The following is a 20089-nucleotide window of genomic DNA, read 5'->3' on the forward strand; positions in this document are numbered from 1 at the left end:
CCTCTTCCAAGCAAAATTTTGAATGTTTTCCTTGGGATCTTTTATTGGTCCCAAAGCCTGATTTCTAGAGCTGAAACTCTCTTAATAGTAAAGCTTCTTTCTAAGCAACACAAACTTATTTTCTCAACATGATTTGAATCTCTTCCTCATCATACTTGCAGAATTTTTCCAGAATATATCAGAGGCTGCACAGTTTTCTCAAATACTTTGTCAGTCTGTTCTTCCTTTTCATTGACAAAATAATATTTAGAGCAAAGCCTTGAAATCATGCAGACTATTCAGTCTGTGCAGTCTACGTTACACAGGGACTGACTCCAAACAAGAAATTTTCGCATTCAGTTTAATTCTCATCTATGTAGTCTGCTTTAATTTTTCCTGGTCTTTTTACACTTGCGTACTCCTTTCCTCTATTGCTACATATCTGAAAGCAGACTTCTGTGAGATGATTCTTTAAATGCTTAGTAAATTTGGTAAATAGTAAATCTGTACACAATTTTTTTTTTTAAATCCTATAAGACACCTAAAAAGGCATCCCTTAATTTACAACTAAAGTCCTGCAAAGTGAAAGATAACAGTAGATAAGCAGAAAGATAGCAGTAAATGAGAATGCCTAAAGAACATATTAGCTCAGGAATATATATTACCTTCCTTACCTTTGAAACTGAATTGGGTCAACAAAACATCATCTCTGGTAGGATTCTCTTATGGCTCCTGGCTGCCGGAGCCTTTGGGGTACTAGGAAATGAATGGCTGTGGACTCCAACGGGGGATCCCGGATTTGGGAGTGACTGGCTGTAAGGGGAGGGAGACACAAGCAGGTCGGCCTGAGGAGATATTTCTGTATTATTTTGGAATTTTTTTTTATTTTACATAACCGAATCGGATGCCAGGAACCTGAATTTTGCCTGAAGGTATCAGCAGCTTCTGTACTAACTGGTTGAGGTTTATCCAGTTTGCATCTGTTTGGATAATGTCATCTTTAATAGTCAGGAATTTAAGCCAAACCACTGGAGATGTTTTAAGCCAAAATTCCCGGGTGATGAGGAGGGAGGAAGGCAGCATGAGGATGTTTAACAGTGAGGAGTGGCCTCAGTAAGAGGGCACCCACCCACAGCTAAACTGTGCTGCTAACAGGAGTGCTGGGCATGCAGATGCTTGGCCAAAGCTGGAGGAGTCGTGGTTTTCCTCTCAGTCAAATGCCACAAGTTATCACCAGCTGCACCACCAGTGCAAGGGGCGATGGGTGCCTCCATAGCCAGGGAGGTGGCACGGGTGGGTGAACTCAGGCTCGCCCCTTCCCAGCAGCTCCCTGCCCCTTTGCGCAGGCATGTCCTCTGCCTCCAGCATGGAAACCTCTGCTGCCTCTCTGGAGGCTTTAGGCAAGAAGGGAAATGCCGTTTCGTATTGGGGGGAAAAAAAACCCATCAGCCAGGTGGCCCAGCTCTGGAACAGGAGCCCAGAGGCTGTGGAAACTCCATCCTTGGAGAGATTCAAACGCACCTGGATGCAGCCATGAGCAACCTGATTTAACCCTGAAGGTGGCTCTGCTTTGAGCAAGGGCTGGATCAGACAGCTGCCTGAGACCCCTTCCAACTTACGTTATTCTGCGGCTTGGTGATCTCTGGCTGCCGGTAGCCTGTCTGTCAGTGCTTCCCTGCCACAGGCTTTTCTTCAGAGGAAAAAAGATTATTGAATCTGCTCCAGTCAGATGCCCAGCTCTTCCTAAGAAAAATGTCAGTATTTGGTCACTCTGCACAGTGCTGATTTTTTTTTTTTTTTTGGTGGTGAAGCTTTAATATTCTCTTCTCTGGATGTTTTACATTTTTTGTCTTCATCCATGATCTCTGCAGTTCTGCTCAAGGTGTCTGTTTGCTGACTGCTGTGTTGAGCCCACTTTGTTCTGCTGACCACTTTCCTGGGATAATCCTATTGAAGGAAAGGTAGGATTGCTGACATTGCTGAGTCCCACATCACCTGCCATGTGGTGAATGGGGCTGCATGGACCTCCCACACCTTCTTGTGGCACCATCTGCCTCTGGTTTGAGACCCTCTGTAAGGAGAAGATGATCAAAGTCTGTAGAACCACAAAAAGTTAAGAGATTATCCCCAGTTTTTCAAATGTCTTTAAATTTGAAAATAAAAAAAAATGTGTTGGATTTTGTTACAAGAATTTCCAAAACAAGATGTTAGTGAATCTTCATCAAAAAGAAAACAACACGTAAACCCTAAGAACTTTATGAAAGTGCAAATAAAACAGGATCACCAAGATCATGTGGTGTTTCCCACAGAGCACCAGCAGAGTTCAGAGGTGAAGCTGCTGAGCTATTTATTGAGTGTGCTGCGTAACACAGTGTTTTAGATGGTCACAATGCAAAGGAATAGTAGGGGGTAAAAGTGACACTACTTTAAAAAAAAGAAAATTCAGATGGCATAATGTACTATACACCAGTAAATCTGACCTCCATACCAGGCAAATTAGTGTTTGGGGAAAAGAATAAAAAACACCCCCCAAAAAAACCCCAAGAACAAACAAAAACACCAAAACCCCAGCCCACCCCAGAACAAATGTTAAAACTTATAGAAGAATTATTAGGCATATAGAGGAACTGCTAATATAGCTATTGTAAAAGAAGCCTTGTGGTGCATGTCTATTAGTTTGATGGAGTATGTTACTAAAACTCAGTTGATATATATTTATATATTCAATTTTTATGTCTATATTTAGGCCTTCAAAAAGCTTTTGATCAATTTTTCTCATTGAATGCTCTTTTAGAAAGCAAAACTTATCACGGGATAAAAGAGAAGGTCCTTTGCTGGCTTAATAACTGGTTAATGGATAGGAAATGAAGGGCTAGAACAAATTTGCAGCAGAGGGAAGGTACCAACGACATCCCACGGGGATCCATGAGGGGATCTGTGCTATCCTGCACGTCTGTTGGTGTCCTGGAAAAAAGATGAAAAGCGAGGTGGCAAAACTTGCTGGTGAGAGAAAATTATTCAGCATAGTCAAATGGGCGTCCAGCTGCGAAAGAGGAATCATACACTAGTAAGTGACTGGGCAATAAAATAACAGAGGAAATTCAGCTTTGATAAAAGCCAGCTGAGCTTTCAGGGAAAAATAACCCTAAATATACATATACACCAAATATCTCTCAATTAGCTCTCACCATTACAGGAAGGAATCTGGGAGTGATTCAGCTAATGCTCTGGAAACATCACTGTAGTACTCAATTGTGGTCAAAAAAGCAAAATAGGGTGGTAGGAAGTACTAGGAAAGAAGTAAGGAAGTAAGCAGGAAACGTGGTTATGCCACTATTCAAATTCACAGTGCACCTGCATCTTGAACAATACAAGCAACTTCACAGTTGCTCCCTCTCAGGTTACAGAGGAAATGAAAAGCAATAAAGAATGACAGCAAGGGTGATGGGAAGCTTCTGTGTAAGGAGATACTAATTGGATTAGTTCCCTTTACCTGAAAAGATATGACAGAAGGCAGATATTCTAGATATGATATAGTGAATGTAATGTAGAGGATGGGTAGGGAATATTATTCACCATTTCTCATAACAGAGTAACAAGGGAATAGCAAATAAAATGCTCAAATATCAAGTTTAAAACGAAAGCAAGGAAGTAGTTTTTCCTCACAACTCCCACTGCATGTCTGCAGGATGCTGTGGATGCCAGTAGCTTAGCTGGGTTCAAAAAAGCTGTTACACATGCCAATGGAAGGAAAATCCAGGTAGGTTGTCATAAAGAGGAGACACAGCTGCTGGTTTCCATTTTGGAGGATATGAAGGGGTGTTTCACTGCATGCTTACGCTGTTATTGCCCTCTGTCCCATGCAAAGATTGGGGAAGATAACTATTCTTACACTCTCTAGCAAAAACTTGTTCCAGGCTTATTCAGTCTGTTGAGGATCACACATTGCTACTACAAGAACAAGTTTTGTAGTATCATAGGTCTAACCCCAAACACAGAGTCAATGCAATCTTATCAATGACTTCAAAGTGCTCTGCATTGGCATCTCAGATGAAATCTCAGCTCTGTTACAAACTTTGTCAAAACTGACGGATTTCAACAGGGGCAGGATTTCACATTGGTTCTTAGCATTTCTAAAGTGTAAGAGGAATGTCTCTATTAATGTAGCTGAGTTTGAACCATGAGGTTTTTATGAATTGGGGAGTAATAGATTGCACATTTGCAAGGAAATGGAAATGTGTTTGCCAACAGCTGAGATCACTGTGGATGCATTCTTCAGGATAGTTTCATGTCTTTCAGTCAGCCCAGTGTCAAGAATATTGTTTCACACATTTTTAGGTAATTAATACTCCCCTAAACAAATTACAGCCCTGACTGAGCAAAGGTAGAACAGCTCTTCTGGACTCAAGTATCTGCAAATGCATCTTTCAGCTCATTTCAGATGGAGAACTTTTAAAAGCTGATGGGACAAAATATTATGGGCAAAAGAGTGGTTAGTCTTCATTTAAGGTATGCTTTATATGCTATAAGTATAGTTTCCTTTGATTTACTTTGACTTTCATGCTCTCCAGGCCTAATTATGGCCTTTATGTATGCACGCAAATAAGTAGGGCTCCTGGGCTACCATCTCTTGTGCATTAGCTGGCTGAGATACAGGAGAATATAGCTTTATAACCATCTTTCCTAAGGCCAGCAGACAGCTTGGAAAGCACAGCTGTGAACACTGCTCCCTGTTGCGTAGAGCTGCTATTGCTGTGCTCCTGTTGAGCACTGGAAAGATTTCAAAGATAGCTTTGTTTTGTGCTCAGTAGTAGGAAATATCTTCAAGTCGTAATCTTGCCTTACACCTAAAGACAGTGAGCTGTGTTCGTCTATGTTGTGAAACCAATCTGTTTGGGAGAATTAATAAATCTTAGTTTGTAATTAAGACTACTTAAAGCCACTTTTACTATAAATAGTTTATCTGGGCTAGAAGCCATCTTCTATTGTACAGCTGACAGGAGCAGTGCAGGATAATAACACAAAAGAAGGATAATTTACTAGGTTTCATTGGCTTAAATAATATCTTAAAATATTTTCTGTATAGAGATAAGAGTACATGTTTAGTATAATTAAGAGTTACAACAGGCTAAACTGTTAAGTTATACTGTACAGAAATAGATACTGGAACTTCATGAAAATACAATACTGGTACATTTTCTATAGTGCCTGTAGCTTCTATAGTTCTAGATAAACTTGTAATCAAAGTTAGGCAGCTGTAAACAAAATGTGATCAAAGTTAGAATGCTACACTGAACTAAAACATCAATACCAAACCTCTAGTTACCCCTCATCTTATGTAGGAAACAAAAAGACTTTACACTCTGAACTGCTGATTTTTAAAAATGGCTTTGGATGCTTTAGTATTGTATTCAAGTCTTTCCTTTTCTCCCCTTTTCTTTTATATAAGAAAACTCAAATTACAATTATTACAAAGCATACTTCCTAATGTTAGGTAACGGATTAAACAAACAATGTGGATCAAAGGAAATTCAATAATTATGCATCTACATCTGCATCTAAGTTTTAAAAACCCCATGTTTTAAAATTATTAATTATTCACAACTCAAGATGAAATGGGCAGTATTCCAACTTGTGCTTTTGAAGTGTCATCATATTAATCTAGGCCACTTTATGCACATCTATAGTCTTTTCATCTCTGGAGATCTCTGCAAGATGGTGGGTTCATGTCGCTAAATTTCTTTTGGCAGAGAGTCAAGAAACAAGTACTTTAAAACTTACAGTTTATTAGTATTGTGATTCAATTAATATTCAGGATTCCTAAAGGAGCTGTGAATGATATGATCTTTTTTTCTTTTTCCAGATTTTGTTGCTTCCATGATTTTATTTTCTCCCCTCCAGTTATTTTATTTATGCATATTTGTTAGATGATTTTTTAATTAGTTACCCTCATCCTCAGATATCATTTTAACCTTTTCTTCCCTGCCATCACTCTCCACCACCCTAGTCAGGCAGCTTCAATGTAATTCTGTTATTTAGAATATGTATAATTCAACAGCTGGATCCAAACTAAAAACTGAACACTTTAAAAAGAAAAACATTTGAAAGAAATCAGCTCCAGATGAAAGTTTTTCAGTCAGTCCTTATATTTGTAAGATTTAAAAAAAAAGTAAAAAAAAAGAAATTTTTTAAAAAAAGCTTGATTCCAGTGCTACAGATTTGTGTCTACTTTCAAACTTTGATGGTCCTTTTTTCAAGAATGAGGTATATTTTCATTCAAAACATTTAAAAGGATACACTTCATGGCTTTGTTAGACTAGTCTCTTACCAAGCAAGTGCAAAAATAATAGTCATTTAAATGGGAGAGTCTCATTGTGCCTTTACCATAACAAAATCCATGAATGACCCGTGGACTTGTTAAATTTCAAAATGTAGAGAATATGCAACAGGAAGCTGGGGTTAATGCATGCATGCTGATGCTGGGTGAGTAGGGTAAGATGGGAGCTAGGCTGTACTGTGTATGGGGTATCTGACCCACCCCTCAAACTGAGATCTGATCTGCCCCCAGTTCGCAGCTCCTGTGGTCTAAGGAGCCTCTGGCTCATCTCAACGCCTCCACAAGCCCCTTCCTCCATGCAGTTACAGTCTCCTCTTCCTGCCCTAGGACCAGCTGTACCCCGAAGTTCATCCCAGTTTTTACTGCTACTCAGATCTCGTCTCCCCACAAGGTCAGCCTTCCTCAGATCCTCGGAGCCTCTACCCCTATCCCAACACCTTTCCCATGAACACACTCACCTAGACATCTTTAAGCTTTGGGTTTTCACATATAGACAATACCAAATACTGGATTTTTTTTTTTTATTTTTTTTTTAAAGGCAGGCATATACTAGATAATGGAGTACAATTGGGCCAGTCTGGAAAAGAAGGCTATAGGGAGAATGCTGTAATAGGTTGGCCTTCCCATCTGGACCCCACACCCCATTATAATTCCAGAGTTCTTCATCACCCACCTCTCCCTCCCTTCTTTCCAGTGCTGTATTACAGATAAAACCTTCAGAGTTCCTTGATTTTTGCACAAGAATCCAACAGACCTTAACGTATATTATTTCTTCCATAAACATTGCAGTATGATCTTATAATATGCTAATTACCTGCCTGCACAAATTGCTAATATGACCATCTACAGAAAGCAGAGTATTCTGAGCTCAGCTGCTCCTTTCAATATAGGAGGAAAAGGAGCCTGCAGTACCAGTCATCTCCATCAACAGTAAAATAAGAGCCTCAGAACTGCTCACAGTAAATGAACTGTGTATAAAGAAATACTTTACTAATCAGATATTTCCTGTGTACTTGTAAAAATTAAATGATCCTTTAATAATTCTCAACCAAAGTACTTATTAATGCCTTTCCTTCAAATTCTTCAATAAACAAGTATTTCAGTAATAGGATTTAATTTTCTGGATAATAGAGATCATCTTAATAATTCTGTACATGAAGTAGTGTTCTTGAGTGAGTTCCCTTGTTTGCTCTGAATATTTCCATACAACCCAGACAGTTTTATTCTAGCTGAAGCACATATAATTTCTCCTTAGGGACGTAGCGGACTAAATTCTGTTTCCACAACGCAGGTCTTACTACTAGAAACTGTGATTGGCCTCAGAAGTATTTGAGGCCAGTGAAGGTGTTTCTTGCAAAGCCCTTTCTCTCATTTCCATTGAAAGAACAAAGAATGGCCCCATGAAGGAGAAATGCCTCCTCCTCTCTTTCCAAAGGCATAGCCATATGAAATAAATAACTTTAAGGAGAGAGAATAAGCAGTAGGTGCTAAACCTGTTAAGTACTGAGGCTCCTTGGTACAAAGCATACACTTTGCCAGGAGACTCCCAACAGGAACCTAGCAAAAGCATTGGGTGCTACTCCATTGGGTGCCTAAGGTTTGCCAGCTGCTGATAAAGTTGGAAAGACGTACACAATGCCCCATTGTTGCTTAAAGGGAGATAGGTGAAAGGTAAGTTACCTGGCTCACTAGTTCTTTCCCTCCCTGATTAGTTCAATCTTTGTTTCAATGGTATTGTGTTAATTACTTCTACTACAAGCAAAATGTCCTGAATGCATGCAAAGACACCCCAGCTCCAAAGATGATCACAGCAGCTTTGATGAGAGAAGACAGATTTTCTTCTTAAATGTACAAGAATTGCAGCACCTGAACTTCACACTGTCTGCCTGGACAGAAAGAAGGATTCGGCTTTATGGTTTGTAGACCTGCATGGCATGGGTCTGACCCTGCTGGAACGGTACCATCTGTGTGGTTTGTGGGGGAAGTGAGCACGTAGGTGGGTTACACAGTCATAACAATTTGTTGGAGTTATTGTTATGCCAGCTTACGTCAGATCGCTTGGACAGTCAAGTTAGGAAATTTTGTCTTGTCAAATAGTCCAGTTCCTGTCTATGCAGGTAGAGCTCAGTATTACCTGGATCTGTTTTCTACAAATTGGACCAACACATCTGTATTTCTGTGCCAAATTATCTCATAAGACTTAGCTACATCCTTGTGTGGGATGACTCATTTTATGAATTTAATAGTTGATAACTACATGTGTCTTTTGACTACAAGCCAGTCAACAAAATAACCCAAATCTATGCAAAATAATTGCAGGCTAAGAGCTCTATTCATTAGAGATGATCTATGAGTTTTTACATACCAAAGAATAAGGATGCAAATCTCTGCTTTACACCTCACAGTCTATTCATCTGAACTTTCGACAAGGGACAGATGCTTTTCTTGCTGTATGAAATTCTTAGAGACAACAAATTAAAAATATAGGGTATACAGCTGTTAGGGACTGGGATGAATAATGGCTCAAAAGACAGCAGCTTTTTGGAAGACAAAAGGGAGTGTGTCTTTCCCTGACCACTGCCTTTCTCTTGGATTATACATGTTAAGAAATCTCTGCTTCATGTGACTTATTACAGATATTTACAAATGGAATCTCTGCTTCTGCCTGACTCTAAATTAAATTAAATAGCTTCCTAATCACCTTTACTTAGGATGCTATTCTCATTTGAATTCATGCCGGCAATATAAATATAGGCATGTAAATTGATAGTATACGTTTTTCCTTTACCTTTTGACTCACTCTTTTTCTAATAAAATAGTCATTACTATTTCGCCACATGAAGTGCCAAGTGCATTTGCCTGTCATTAATTTCTTGTCTTTTTGCATATCAAGACATGCTTGAGCAGAACTCAAAAGCCGTTTCAGACTTTGAAATAATATTTTACATCCTTATGGCTGTTTCCACCTGAAGAAGACAAAGTAATTTAAAAATGTGAATGGTTTCAAGCTCCAAAGCTTCTTCTAAGTGACATCTGAATCAGTGTTCTCATATGGAAAATACAAATCCAAGAATGTTGAATGACTTTCCTGAGGTACATGAAAATCTGTAACAGAGCTAGGAAGAAATATAAATGACAATTCTTCACTCACCTTATTTGTGGGGTACCTACAACCTGCCTTTCATTTTCTTCTCTTGGGGTTTTTTCAGTTATCACTGAAAAAAATTCTAGCAAAGAATTTATTTGCATTTTCTGACTCTTTTATTGTACATAATTTGATTACTTCCCGATGAGTAGATCTGGGGGATTCTTCTGTACTTTAGGTGAAAACAACACATAAACAAATGGAAGAAAAAAGATCTTTGCAAAAGTGAAAGATAAATAACTTCTGCAATAGGAACAGGTTATATACCTTTTAGTTATTAACAGCAAAACAGCCTTAAGACTGCTATACCAAGAGAGTGGAGATATCCCAGCTAAGTAGTCAAGTCTTCATGTAACATGGATATGTGTGTGTGTGACAAAACATGACTGAATAGTAACTTCCCTCATCCTTTTGTCTAGTTCTGGTCGTCTCACTCTCTTGGTGCCTGGTGGACAGTTTGATCCTTTTATTGTTTTGTTCCTTATGGATGTACCCATACTAAACTAAGTGTGCTGTAAGCATTGCCAAGTACTTAAGCCAACTGTCATAGAATGGCTTACATCTGGGCTAGTAAATTAACTTGCCCCTCCAAAAAGGAGCAGCTGCACACAGACTGCCCATTGGAAAAGTCTGTGGTGTATAGTAGATGTTCCTGGGAATGCTTGAATTTCCTGGTATAGACATAACCCATGGAGCAGTGAGGTGAAATGCAAACTGGGCAATCTAAAGGATTGTTCAGTTTTCCTCAAAACACACCCCATTGCTTATGTTTTTAATACATCAGCAAGAAGAACTCAAAGCTTTAGTAGATCTGAGAGAAAAATCTACATGGAGTACTTGAACCATATATACAGCTTTGGTCAAACTATAGAAGGTTCACAGCATCTAGGTCTTCATATATTGACTATCCCTAAAAATACACAGCTGATTTTTCCTCCTGTTGAATTCACATGAAACTTATACTATTCACTAGTGAGATTTCATGTGTGATTTGTGTGATCATGTGTGATGAAGCCATTTGGCACACATCACTAACCTGAACTGACACCATCATGCCATGACTACAGAGAAAGATGAGTTGGGTCATCTGATAGTGCATTCTACCTTTTACTTATGATTCTACAAATGATGCAGGCTTTCAAAGGTATGCAGTGCTACATAGCACACTATTTTTAATGCAAAGCAATCCATTTCAGGTAGCTGTGAGCTCTGAAATAGGACTGAGAAGAATGAAGCTGTCAGTGAGACTGTGATCTTCATCTGGCTGTTTGCCACGCTGAGTCATGAGATGTGCTGCCTTGAACTCAAATCAGTTTTATATGCACAAAATCTATTTTAAAAGACCATCAACTTGGGAAGCTTCCCTTCCTAGGAAGTGTTAGATGGCCCCAGAAACTCAGCTTGGTCCCTGTGCATGTATGATATTATTTAATTGTGTGCCCACATTTTTTTCTCCCCCCCTCACAGGAGGACCACTTCCTCATGCTTTGCATAGTATGAGTGCTGATCCCTTAAGCAACTATTTTATTATTTCCCTTGTGTCCGTGTTCTATAGTGTCTGTTGTTCAAGCCTATATATGAAGACAAACAAATGAATTTCCATATGGAAAACTTCAAAGTTTCCAGTGACTTGACTTCTCATGGAAATTTTTAATTTCCCTTGAAAGCGACAGCAAAAATTTTCAGCAACACAAGGGAAATTAAGTCCATTTCACAGGGAAGTTCAGTGCCTGGTTGCCCTCCAGTCTGGGCTCACCTGCCTCCTGAAATTAAGAAACTTTGATGCTCTGATGGAGTCTTTGATCAGGTCTTCCTAGTTTGGCAGCTGAGGTGACAGGCAAGTCATCAGGAAAACAGCCAGCCATGGGACCTAGTAGATCTTGAACAAAAACGTACTTTGAATAATTAATTGTTTGGTTTTGGTTTTTTTGGTTTTTTTAGAGAAAGAGAGAGAGAGAGAAAGTTATCTTTTGCTGGAAGTTGTCTGGCCAGCTCTGATTGCAAAATACTGTACAAACAAATCCAAGTACTTGATATACAGTTTTGAGCTTTGTGCATTTTGTGAAAGAAAAGAAAGACTTGGACAATATTTCTCACCATCTTGTAGCTTTTATTGTGGATAATGAATATTCAGCATGTTGTGTTTCCAGGAACTCTGCTAAAAATAGCACAGTATCCTTGTTTTAAAAAGTGATGAGCATAACTGTGAAGAATGACTTTGACGCTTTTCCTTCCTCTTCTTCAGTCTGGTTTGTTAACTCCTTATATGACAACGCTTCTGCTCACCATCAAACTGCCACCTCCTCAGCAGACAAACCAGAGAAGCCTGAAGGCACAGACATGTAGAAAAGTGAGGCTGGAGGGGAGTTTCAGGTGTTGTTCCCTCTGCTCTCAGCTTTGTGGTGGGATAAAATATATCTGAGGCACTCTTAGCATATTTTCATCTAACCTGTTCTTCAAGCATCCAGAAACGTTGCAGCTCTGCCAGTGTTTAACACTACTTATAGCTTTCATCATACATAATCTGCTGAAAACAAATGCTGAACAAATACCTAAATCCATATAGCTGTCTTTTAACACTTTTTATCCTTACCTCAGTGTCCAGGATTTGTCAGCCCTCTTGTTTCTTTCCACTGGATTCTCTCAAGTTTGTCATCTCTTTTGGTAAATCATAATGTGTGATTCAGTCTTCCAGATGAGTGCTTCCCAACAGCAGGTACCCTCAGACAATTTATACTTTATCTGAAATGGTCCTATTGATAAATCTCAGAATGACATTTGTCTCTTTTACAGTAGGTGGTCCAGTGGTCTGCTATTAAATTGTGTCCAGTTTGTCACCTAATATAACTCCCCCACCCCAGATCCTTCCTCTTATACCACTCTGCCCAGGTTATATTCTGCAGTTTATATTTGCTGTTACCAGGGCAAGGTTTCCTTTACTATCTTTTAATTTCATTTCATCCTGTTGATACATTTTCTAATTTATCAGCAATTGCCAATTCTTCTGATTTCCTTTTTTCCCTTAGAATTTTTTTCCAAAGGAACCCCACCGTCAACCCCGCCAACAGGTGGCCAAAGTCCTTTCTAAGATCTGTATGACCCAAGTTCAAGTATTTCTTCTGGCTCATATTGAGCAAAGAATTGAATCTGAGTAAGAGGCATCAGACTACAGTGTCAGTCTCCCAGGCATAGTGGATATTCCATCAAAAGAAATTTAGAGAACAAATCAGTCATTGTAATCTACTCTGAGATACAATCCTGTGGCAACTGGGTTTTCTGAGATGAGAGAGTGTTTTAGGTCTCTGTGGCCATCAGGATCTGTTTGAATTTCCTCATGTTTAGTTTCACTAAACATGTTTAGTTTCACTAAAACAAACACTTTCTCATTAAGAGTTTCAGTTTCAAAACAATAGTATTGGCCGATGTGGGAATGAGGGGTAGGGCAGGGAATCTTAGTCAAAACATTCCTCATCAGGATAATTTTTATCTAAACAGTACAAATCTACCTTCCAGCTACATGCGTCAAATGTTGGCTTCCACACAAAGAAGAGGAAGTGGGATTGTTGTTATCACTTCAAATGCAATGTTGGAGAGCTCATAAAACAGCTCCAGTTATGGAATACAACAGATGACACCAGACTGTGATGGATTTTTGTTGAGTTTTAAAGCTTGAGGTGTCTGATTCTCCTCAAAAATGGTGAGCAGGCAGGGTGGATAGACAGGTAGGGAAAAGAAAGGGCACTCTGAGCTATACTACTTTTAAATTAACCCATTTAAATAAATGCGCTTCTCTGTCACACTAAGACCTAAATGGATATTGAGAAAGAAAATAAGGGTGTGCTCTGTTAGCTTCGGGTACCATTTAAGCTGAAACAGAGGTACATTCTTATGATTCATGCAGAGATGAAATCTGGTAAACAAAGACTGCATGAAATGAACAGTGTTATTTAGGCCTCAGCGAGGGATCTGGCTCTCATTTCAGATATGCTACTTCTATTGATGTATCCACCCCCATCAAACAGTTGTCTCTGCTTCTTTAGACTTTTGTTTTCAATTGCCACCTTTTGTGCAGCAACAGCCACACTGACACCAGGATACTCTTTGCTTGAAACTTAAAACATGCTTAAAACATGCCAAGTGTAAAGATCCAAAAGGATCCACATGAATTCAGAAGCCTGCAGTTGAACATCACAGAACTAGCATGTTACAGAATATTATGAAAATAAATGCCTTTTACAAGAAATACATGCAGGGCAAACCTCTTGGGTTACACCTTCCCTTGTTCTAAATGCCTAGTTCCCATGAAGCAACCTTTTCATACCTCAATACATAGCTGACCCTCATGGATTGATGTAATTATGGAATATTAGAAGTTTCTTAGTTCTGTTGATGTTATCATGGTTGAAAACAATACTATTTTTTGTTATGTTAACTTCTCTTCTGCTCAGAGAAACTAAATTTCACTAGAAAAGCTGCATAATTCAAAAATTTATTATTAATGTATTTGCCATTTTTATTCACTTCACTTCTATATGAAGGTAAAATTGATTTATAAGCTTTAGTCTCTATTGAATATGAATAAATCAATTACCTTACCTGTGCAAGGTAATTGATTTATTAACACGCAAAATCTTGCGTGTTTATAAATGTTTCTATTGGCTTGTGTTTTTATGAATGATCATATATGCAGAAGTTTGTGTTTGAATATGCAGCTCTGAGCTCAGAGGAAAGTGGTCCAGAACAGTGAGAGAATGCACGATGAGGCGGCGCCTTGCAGCTCAGCCCTGTATAGCTATAGGCATTGTGACAGCAATTCAGAAAGGCGCCAACACTGTTACAGGTCAATGAAGATTGGGAGCGGAAAAAACCCCCAAAACACCAACCACAAAAACCCCTTTCTTCATTAAGAAGGGAGTAAAGTTGCAGGAGAAAGTTGAATAGCTATCAAGGGTATTGAAAACGAAACCCCCTTATGTTTTCCTGTCTGGCTTTATGGATTTTCAAGACTAAGCATTTTCTATAAATGCACTTTATAGCATTTTATGTTACAAACAAATTTCCAGAAGCTTTAGGAAAACTTTATGAAAGATCTAGTCAAGGGGTCATTGCATGAAGGCACTCTTGCCACTTCTTAACTAAGATTTCACAGACCACAAGGGATTAAAAAGTTACATGCACCCAGTACAGGGTTAAAGATGATCTAAAGTCTCATTAAATTAAACCTGGGCTCAGTGAAGTCAATAGCACTTTCACGAACTTCAGCAAAGAGAATTACCTGTTTAACTTGAACACTGTATAACTGTGACAAATCATTTCCCTTAAAATTTCATCATTTTTAGCATGTAACTCAAACTAGCCATCACTGAAAGTTACTTTCAAGCATATGTTTGGCATGAAAACATCTCTGCTCCAACAACCACCCTGTTTTTGCAAGCATCGAAACCAGTCTGAAATTATCAGTGTGCTGGCTGAATATATCTTAACAGCTGTACATTCAATGAAGATCTTTGATATTTAAGAACCATAATGCTAACAGGCAATTTTCTCTTGACAGATTTTGATTATCTTTAACATACTTTGACGTTTCCAACCACTCTGCCTCATAGGAAAGATATAGGAATACAGAAAAAATTTATACATTCTCATCATAATTTAATAGGTCCATAAAGGAGATTATTGTATATTGTCGTATTTTTTTTTCCCCTGAGCTTTCAGGTAGAGACTGCAAATGGTTAGATTAGTCTGAGAAAAAAGATTGCCAGCTGATCAGTAAAGTTTTGTCTTTCATTATGTTATCCTGCTCTAATCAAGGATGTTGTAAGGCCTTTACATAGATAGAAGAGTAACAATAGCAGCTTCCTTGCTGACTGCTGCCAGTTCACATGTCCTGTGGCACATTACATTAGGGTCTTCCATTGGGGCTTAAAGGAATTTCTTACCCTTTTCCAAAGTAATCAAGTGGCATTTTCACAGTGTTTCTGTTCATTAGGATTCAAAACCTCTTTATACCATACTCTTTTTCCTATCCTGTGCTATTGAGGAAGAAACCCCCATCCAGGGAAAAGCACATAATGTAACCTATGTGTGGGTTAGTATAGCAAAAAAAGGCCAGAAACAGCCCCTTTGTCAAGGCTAAATTCCCTTGTATCATCCCCCACAAACTTTAACCACTCCTCATCTCCAAATTTGTCTCTATGAATCATCTGGAAAAGATATTTTTCATGTCTTACAACAGCCATTAGTATACCCTACTACCTAACCCTTTCTCTGTTGAAGAGTCCTTAAGAGGATCAGTGCTGGTCAAAGCATTCACTTTTCACAGCCAGGTTGTAACTTTTCCATCCCCTGCGAGGTAATCCTAGGAACCACCCATACACTCTCCTTAGTCAAATGGTGAAGGACTATTTAATTTTTCACTCTACTTTGAAGAAGTCTTTCTTCCAGCCTTTGAATTTCTGACTGATTTTGTGGACTTAACTAGATACATGTGGAAAATCAGAGCCTTAGATTATATTTAGCCTGTATAGTGAGTATGCATTCTCCAGATGTTAAGTCCCTTTTTATGATATCTTAAACACTGTTTATTTTCACAACTAGAATTCTATAATGACTTATTAGGCAAAATTATTTTTCATGAAAGTCTCTTTTGTTAAAGTTATGTTGCTGTGACGCTTTTTCCTCAAATCAAATATATTCAGAAGTTATTTCAGTTCCTACTGTGATGGTTCCCATTAAAACGTAAAGTGTTAATAACTAGATTTTTTTTAAAAAAGCAAACACTTTATATATTTTTTTCACTGTACTGAACTGGCAGGCTCTTAATGCACCCTGGAATCTTACTGCAGTCGCAGATAGTTGGTTTTGATGTCAGTCATCCCAGATAGGTGAATAAGTATTATCATCTCTATAGATAGGGAAGCAAAGACAAATATAGGGTCTGAGTTAGCACAGTGCAGAATAATGACAGCTTCCATTGACTTCAGTAGCTGTTACTGCTCATCACTTCTAAAGATCAAGCTACTTGTGTTGACTTGTTAGACAAAGATAGACTTGTTTTTTAATGAGTTTTGTCCTTCTAAAGAGTCACATGAAAGCTATTAAAGTTATTCTAGGAAATACTGTATTTCTCTACATCAGAAACTTCATTATATGTTTAACACTTTCATTAATATCAGGTGAGCATTAATAAAGTAAATCCTTTAGCAGTCATTATCATACTTGCAATCTCTCTGGCTCAGCAAGGATACGACAAACGACAGATTTTAGAGCTCTCATCTTCTGGGATCATCTCTCTCTCTTTTATATTAAATGACTGTATTTCTGTGTCCAAAGTCCTATGCTTATTTTTGTTATGTCAAATACTCTTATACCTGTTATAAAAACTAACACAGGCTTCAGCTAGCATCGCAAAGATCTAATTGCTTCTATGTCGTCTTTATTACTCAAAGGTTCAATAATAAACAACAAATACCTTGTAGTGCAGCAAAGCTGTTAACCAGTTGCTTAAATCCCGGAGAGTCTTATGTACTTACACTTGTACTTAAATGCTTTGCTGAGTAGGGATAGAGTGTTGATCTGAGGCCAGAACACATTGCCCGGGGCCACCAAAGTTATTAGTTTCAGCACTAGAATTAGAACTCGAATTCCCTATTCCCAAGCACGTACGCAGGTCACTAAACTGTGCTTTACTTTGTAGCGAAGTTGGTTCTACTAATAAGAATACTCTTTTCATTGGTGTAATAAATCAGAAAAGAATAATTGGATATGGAGGAAACAGTTTCATAATTCAATTAAATGCATCAGCTCTTTTTACTCCATGAGTAATTTACATTTATTATGAAAGCAGAGAGAGACTATGTTTTGCAGATTATTTTTTTCTTTTCTCTTGGTTTTATTGCTGGAAAGATGGAAAGGGGGTGCGATTGCTTTTATTTCCACATACCTGTGATAGTGATCATTTTTAATTTAATAAAATTAAAGTAGGAGTTTTTCTTACCAGCAAAAAGGCTTCTTCTCACAGAACCTGAAGACAGTGGGTGGAAACTTGTTGATGTACATCATGATGTACAGCTCACACAATGAATTATTTGTTTCTTTAAAGTTATATCCAATTAATCACAAGACATTTTGAATAATATCCCCCCCCCCCCAAAAAAAAAAGGTTATTTGTTTCCAGCTGTTGCTGTCTTAGTGTGTCAGATTCAATTCTCTTAGTGTGTCAGACTCAGTTTGTCTCAATAAAATGCAGAAGAAAATAATATTCAGCAGCATTATAGCCACTGGACTTTAAGGAATGCTTTAGAAATCTTACAAATTCTCCTTCTCGGCATAGCTGCAGAGACCACATTTCAGCCCCATGCCAGCAAAAGTGTGAGTGCATTCATGGATGATGAAGGCAGAGATCAATTATTCAAGACTGATGCATCTGATGAAGGATGCTTAAACATCCATCTTCTCATCACCCAGATGGAATCTGTATGCTTTCCCTATAATGAAGATAGATTAGGCACCGATTCAGTAAAGTACTTGCAGGTGTGGATTTGACAGGGTGGGGGGGCAAGAAAGAAGAGAAAGGATTAAAAAAAAATCTGATAAAGATGAAACAAGGTACCTCATATCACATTCATAAAGACATGGCTTTTAGATTTTCTATCCAGACTACAGAATTCTTGTTAAGAGCTAGTTGCCAAAACAGATGCCCTGATTAATGAGAACAGATGGATTTCTCCAGAGGGTCTGCAGATTTAGACAGTACTTCCACTAAATGAAATGCTAATGATCTGGCACTGTGCTCCTCTGTGTGGATTAGACACCAGTAATATTATTTTATTTGTATTTGGTGGAGTTAGAACGAACCCTTTTAGACTTTTCAGATATAAAGTTCTAGTATTTTGCATCACCCCCATCTCACTAACAGGTGTACATAAATGACCCAAAGCCATGTCCTGGATTTCACTGCTTGCAATCCCTTTTGGTAGATTATACATTTCTTACAGGTTCTTCTCAAGATCTAGAAGAATATCTGTTTTTTACATTTTTAAAATGCAGTTTCCCAAGGCAAATGAATCACCTGATTAATTCTGGTAAAAAATAAGATTACATGAAAAAATTTTCACTGTTATATGCAGCACAAGCTAGTTTCCTTGAATTTCTTTCACCACAATTTTCAAGTAAAATTAAACTGAAAATTCTGTAGCACAGACATTGTTTGTCTGTCAGTTTTGTTCCCCAAATTTTCCCCAAACTGACCAGGAACTGGTCAGTTTTGTTCCCCAAATGTGCCATTAATTAATATTTCTGTTACTAAAAAAAAAATAATTAATACAGATTTTTTAGAAAAACGTTAATGAATTCTGCTCTAAAGTAGCTGACTCAAACCCCTCTCTTCTTCTTTCATCTAAAAATCTTCTTTGGTGCAATGTAATTTTTTTTGTTTTTATTTTTCTGATTTGCAAAATGGCTATTTCAAGACAAATCCACTATTTGCACAATTCACACCTGCCTACCTATATCCTTCTGTCATCTTTTTCATTTCTGGAAAGACTGTGAGGAAAATAATGCAGAAGAACTTAATTATTCATATGGATATTTTAGGGCTAATGCAACTTCTCAGTAAAAAAATTCTCATTAATCTCAAGAGAAGGATCCCTAGCTGTTACTTGCTTTAAAGAATCTGCATCTACAGTCTAGCAGATATGTAAGCCACAAACAGCTGGTTTTCACTTGTAAACAGATGTTTTTGCTAAATATGATTCCAAAAGGAATCATAAAATGACAGCAAACTCCTTTAGGAACTCTTGCAAATGTACGCACCAGAGGTGGGTGTAAAAATTAGAGACCAGGACTAGAAAGTTGACAGGACAATAAAACGGTATAAAAAAGATAAAGGAGCTTGCAATTTTAAATCATCATAGTGATTGACTGGGAAATTTGCCACTGACATTTCTCCTAAAAAAAAAAGAAAAATTCTTATGTTCAGGTACTGAATGCTGGCACAAAGAAAGATGAATCAATAATAGCCAAAAGTGACAGTAAATTTGGGGCAGCAGAGTCTGATGAGAGACCTACTAATAACATGAATCAGTGCTGTAAAAGGTGTCCACAGCTGAAAAGTGCCAGCGCAGCAGGGATGCCAGAGAATTTGCTGAGTGGTCTCACAGAACGGTAAGTGGCAGGCAGTCTCATTTTGTTCTACTATTACTGCACTATCGGTGATTTGCCAACCTGCTACTTTGCACAACATTTTGTCAGGAGTATAAAATTTGTGGCAGACTGTCTAATCCATGGTACTACACTGAGAAAAAGAGGACAGCTTAAAATAACTTAAATTTGATGCAGAGTTTCCATGTTTTAATTAAAGAAAGGATGGGAGACCACTTGGAGCAGACATTTGATGATGACTTCCCTTTCAGAATTAATTTTCCCTGACAGCCGTCTTGCCCCTTCTAAATCCATTTCCCAGACACTCCAGTTTCTATTCTTCTCCTTTCTTATTCAGAGCACTATATGCTATCTTGCCCATACACTCTACTGAAATCTAAGTTACGTTGACACTATTGCATTCACCAACTATATTTGTACTCTCAAAAAAAAGTATCAGATTTGACAGGTTCTAGATGCTATGACTT

This window comes from Ciconia boyciana, chromosome 6 (assembly GCF_034638445.1).
Source record: "Ciconia boyciana chromosome 6, ASM3463844v1, whole genome shotgun sequence".
NCBI classification, from domain to species: domain Eukaryota; kingdom Metazoa; phylum Chordata; class Aves; order Ciconiiformes; family Ciconiidae; genus Ciconia; species Ciconia boyciana.